Below are 5,400 nucleotides of genomic sequence, written 5' to 3' on the forward strand. Positions count from 1 at the left end.
ATTTTACTTACATCTTGAAGAAAGGGCTTAGGCGTGAAATGTCGGTTTTATATCTTTACCTTCTATGGATGCCGAGTTCCTCCCACATTTCTCAAATCAAAGAACTATCACAGCTTTAAATATAGTTAATGTGTCTGCATCCACAGCCTTCGTCGATCGAAAACATCGCAGTTGAAACTGAATGACCGTGGTCACTATATTCCCCCCAGATGCAGGTCAAAGGCACAAGAGACCATTAACCCATAGGGTTCCCAAAATGGGAATCAAAATTAAGCACAAAACAAAGTCCAAAGGTCAGTGATTCAAGATGTGGCACGGGGAAAGTTATCCTATAAATAACTGTTCCACACCTGGTTTATGGGTGTTCAAAAAGGGAGAATCTGCAGTCTATATAAATTTTATTTACAGCACGTTCTGGCCATTTAAACCCACGTCCCCCAATTACACCCAAATGACCTACCTTGGGTACATTTTGAATGGTAGGAGGAAACCCATGCAGAGATGGGGAGAACATACAAACTCCTTACAGACAGTGCTGGATTCAAACCAGGGTTCCTGTCACAGCGTCTGCACTACCTGCTTCTCTAACCGTGCCGCCCAAGTATCTAGCAAACGGAATTGTAAAGTCCAACTGAAGAATTTATAAACTCGTGGCTAAAATAATATGAACGGTCACGCTGCCACTGAACCCCTGCCTGCTTCACCAATGTCCTTTGGGAATCTATACAGGGACTGTACTCACTGGAGTTTAGAAGGCTGTGGGGCGGATCCTGAAGAGATATACAATTATGAAAGGAATAGATAAGATAGAATCAAGGAGGTGGTTTGCACTGGTTATTGAGTCTCAGGAGAGGCAGATGAGGCACGGCTTCTCCCAAAAAAGCAGTGAAATTGTGGAATTGTCTGCCTAATGAAGCAGTAAAGTCTGCCTCATTAAGTTTATTTTAAAACTTTTGTTTTGAATAGTAGGGGAATTAAGAGTTATAGAGAACTGGCAGGTAAATGGACCCAAGTCCACGGCTAGATCAGCCCGAAGTGGAGCAGGGTCAATGGGTTAATGACCGACTGATTCCTTATGGACCAATCATATCTTGCGTGGCCTACATGGATCCAGATACATCGACATGGTTGATTTAATGATCTTCTCAGTTTATGGAACTTAGGCATTGTCATTTGAATGTCACCATTGTCTGTAATGCCCACATATATTTTTGGGAATAAAAACCAAAAAGACGCCCTTTGTGAGGCAGCTCCATCAACGGACACATGCGGTCAGGATCGGGGATCAATGATGCCGTTCTTGACAACACAGCCAAGGATGGCCAGTCGTGCTGTCGGTAACACATTTGTCATCGCTGTAAGTCAAGTTCATGCATTTCACTGCTCGAAGGAACTTGTTGAGATCAGCATTGTGGTCCTGCAGATCGTGGCTGCAAATGGTAACATTGGCCTGTAGATTGTAGAAGGCTATTTCCCTTTGGAAAGTGGAGACCCCGCTTGTGACGCCGAAAGGGACTCGTAAGAAGTGATAGAGATGGCCATCTGCCTCAAAAGCTGTTTACTGGTAGTCCTCCAGGTGGATCGGGGACTGGTGTAGGCCAACTTCAGGTCGATTGTGGAAAACACCCGGCTGACCATATAGGATATGCGGGGAAGGGGGTACACATCGAGCTGCAAATGCCAGTTGATAGTCAATGACCATCCTATTCTTTTGCACATTCTTGACCACGACAATCTGGGCCTCGATGATGCCATCGCCCAATAACCACTCGACCTCCTTGATAAATGGCCTGTCAACAGCACAGTACCATCTATTCTTGGTGGCTACCGGCTTGCAATCAAGATGAAGTTGGAGTAGTGATGGGGGGGGGGGGGGAGAGCAGGGTTTGACCTTGAGGGTTGAGAAGCCACACATCACCTACAGAGGTCATCCGAGTACTGTTCATCGCAGACTGTAAGCGGGGCAGGGGAAGTCCTGTCAATTGCAAGCAGCCTGAAGCATGCATTCACTATGCCTCTAACATTTAGGGACACCACACAGGACCGATGGATGGCTGTGGAGTATGACTCAGACGCAAGAGATATCCTGTGTTTGGTGAGCCTTACTTTAAGGGTCAAACTTTTAGCCATATCAGGGTGGATAAAACTACTCCCACTATTGAATAAACATTTGATGATGTGCCTGTTGACCTGGACGTCCATCATGTATCTGGCGAGGTCATGTGGTGCCTCCAGATTTAGTGTGATGGATCCCAGCATGGATTCAGTTTACAAGTGTGCTGGGTGCTCCCGCTCCCAAAATGGCCAACCTCATCCCCAAGATGGCCAGCCTTGACCAACCCCCCCCCCTGCCCCCCGCAGTTTCGTATGCCTGGGAAGAGTTGGCGTCACCGATCATGGAAAAAACATGGAGCCCGACACGTGAGAGTAGTGTAGCTGAGCTGCGTCCGTGGTGATGGGCACCCGCGGCTGCCGCCAAAATGTTTTTGAAGATCGTAGCCACAGCTTGAAGGTGTTTGGGGCATCCGCCGACCGGGGCTCAATGCTAAGTTTCTCTGAGTTTAGGTACTGTTCCATACTCCTTTTGAAAAATTTACCTATTAAAATTACATACCATCAATAATTCACAAAAGGCTGAGTAGTGAAACGATCAGGCTTTTAATAACTAAAGACCGGAACACTATCAAACAACCATTCACCTCGACTGATCAGAGGAAAAGGGAGAAGCCTGCAAGGGGCTATGGGTTGGAACGGTCTCAGGAGGCACATCCAGTTGATAGCAGCCAATCACTGAGTAACAGTGGTTTACCACAAGGACAATGACTAGCAAAACTGGCTTGAATGCTAGATTTGCACTCAACTTTGGATGAAAGATCGCTACAAGATCAGCATAGCCTGAACTTTTAAGGCAAATCCCACTGTTTTGCATTTGATGTCAAAGACAATTTCTCTCTATTCCTTCCAGTCATTTTAAATGAACGTGCAGTCAAGGATATGAAAAGTTCATGTAAAGCATCAGTCAGATCCAATTATGCAGGGGAAGAGAAACGAATTATAGGGCGATACTGCATGGAAACAGGACATTCTGCGCAGAGTTTACTTCAACCAACATGCACCAATATTTACACAAATCTTCCAATAAGACTGGACAATTTTCTCCAAAAGGTTTTCTTCCTGAAAAAAATTGAGTATTATAACTGAACACAAATATGATTTCAGAATTTCTATATCATGTAGGAAGTTGGAGAAACATTAACCTTTATTGGATTTAGCATGTTTAACTGCAATGCTGACTCAGCATCCGATGCCTTTCGTGTCAGTGTCCAACAATTGTCGGCCAGCATTGATGGATTCATTTCCCTGATACCACTTTTCCATGGTCACAATGTCCCAGTGAAACTTTTCACTGTGTTTGTCGCTGACTGCACCAAGATCAGCAGGGAAGAAGTCCAAGCGTGAATGCATAAAATGAATTTTCAATAACATGTTGCACTTTGTGGTTTTGTATGCTTGAAGTAGACTTAAAATGTCAGGAAATCACAAAAGTAGGTTATATCTAAAAATTTGTACATGATAGGAAAATTACAAGGCAATTTTTGTTATCATAGAACATTACAGCATAGAATCAGTTCCCTTCGCCCCTTCTAGTCTGTGCCACACTATTTTTTTTGCCTAGTCCCACTGACCTGCACCCAGTCCAACATCCTCTAACTCTCCCATTCATGTACCTGCCCAAATTCTTTAATGTTAAATTTGAGCCCGCATTCACCACTTCAGCTGGTAGGTCAATCCAAATTCCTACCATTCTCTGTGTGAAGTTCCCCCTAAACTTTTTCTCTTTCACTCTTAACCCACGTCCTCTGGTGTATCTCACCTACCCCCAGCAGCCCCCAAACCACTAACTACACCCAAATTTGTTCAGGAAGCAAAATTTTAATTGTTCAGTGTAACCTATTTTATTCACCCCACCATTCCACGAATTCCCTTCATCCCCACTGAATCAACCCTTGGAAATATTTAGTGGCCGGTAAACCTGAAACCTGCAATCAGATCACCTAAAGGATCACCTAAATGCAAATAAAGCCCTCATGCTGTGAGAAAGCAGCTCCACTAACCACTTGCTGTCCAAGTTGCACAGGTAACAAACCAAAGGCAGCATTTTGAAGGCTCAGCATAATGTTGACAAGAGTTTGCAATGTTGTGACAGTATTGTCACCCAAAGTTGGATTAGGGTCAGCCTACCTGTCTGAAGCTTCAGGCACAGTTAAAGAACCATCTGTTTGCTAGTAACATCCATTAATCGTAATTAACTGGGTAACAAAATGTCCCACCCCTCCACAGGGACATAGCCAAGAATGAAGTCCACAGACAAAGCAATGATCAGAATTTATTGCTATAATTTTTTAAGTACATAAATTAGTGCAAAATTTAGAGAAAATGAGGTAGTGTCTGTGGCTCATTGTCCATCCAGAAATCTGACAGCAGAGGGGAAGCTGATTTTGTTGTGTAGGGTGTTCTCTTCTTCAGGCTCCTGTCCCTCCTTCCTGATGGTAGCGGAGTGAAGAGGGCACGGCCTTGGTGGTGGGGGTCCTTGAGGATTGAGGCTGCTTTCTTAAGACACCGTCTCCTTTTAGATGGAGTGCATGTGGTACTAAATGCAATAACCAGTTAAATTGTCTCTGATTTTTTTTAATGGAACATGGAAGCTCCCACGAGAAGTGTAGACATTCATTTCATGAATTTCTAGTGTTTACTTTCTGTAACATGAGCTTTCATCATTTTTATCTTGGAGCTTGCCAATTGTTTAAACATATTTGAGCCAAATTCTGGCATACACAATTGAGCCAAATGTTATTTGCCCATACTGAGATTCTTCAGTCAACAGGAGGAAATGACTGGCTCATTGAATACCATTCAGTGTTAAATACTCTCAATCTACCCATGTTTAAACTCAGTGAGCAGCAGAGTGCCAAGTTGTAATGGGGGCATGTCTAGCAATAACTTGTCCGCCAAAGTGCTAAGGGATGAGATTAAAGGCCTTTATATACCCACTATTATGCAGTTTAATGTGACAGAAAACAGCCAATTCATCACATCACCACCTCAGCGCAAGTTGTGAATTGCAGTGCTAGTTTGGCATAAGTGGTCTCACCTCAGAAGCAGATGCAGTTGAAACTCTGACCTCACACTTTCTGCAATTGACCAGCCTCAGTTCTCTAGTGCAGGACTGAAAAAATTTGCATTGATGTTTCAGATTCACTGCCAGTCCTTTTTCTTTCTTCCACCAACCTTGACACCATTCTTTGTGCTCAACACAAAATATTGACAGCCAGTTAAATCTACATCAATTGGTTATTCACAATATATACTTCAGTTTGAACAATTAATCATGGACCATGG

The sequence above is a fragment of the Narcine bancroftii genome, chromosome 3 (assembly GCF_036971445.1).
Source record: "Narcine bancroftii isolate sNarBan1 chromosome 3, sNarBan1.hap1, whole genome shotgun sequence".
NCBI classification, from domain to species: Eukaryota; Metazoa; Chordata; class Chondrichthyes; order Torpediniformes; family Narcinidae; genus Narcine; species Narcine bancroftii.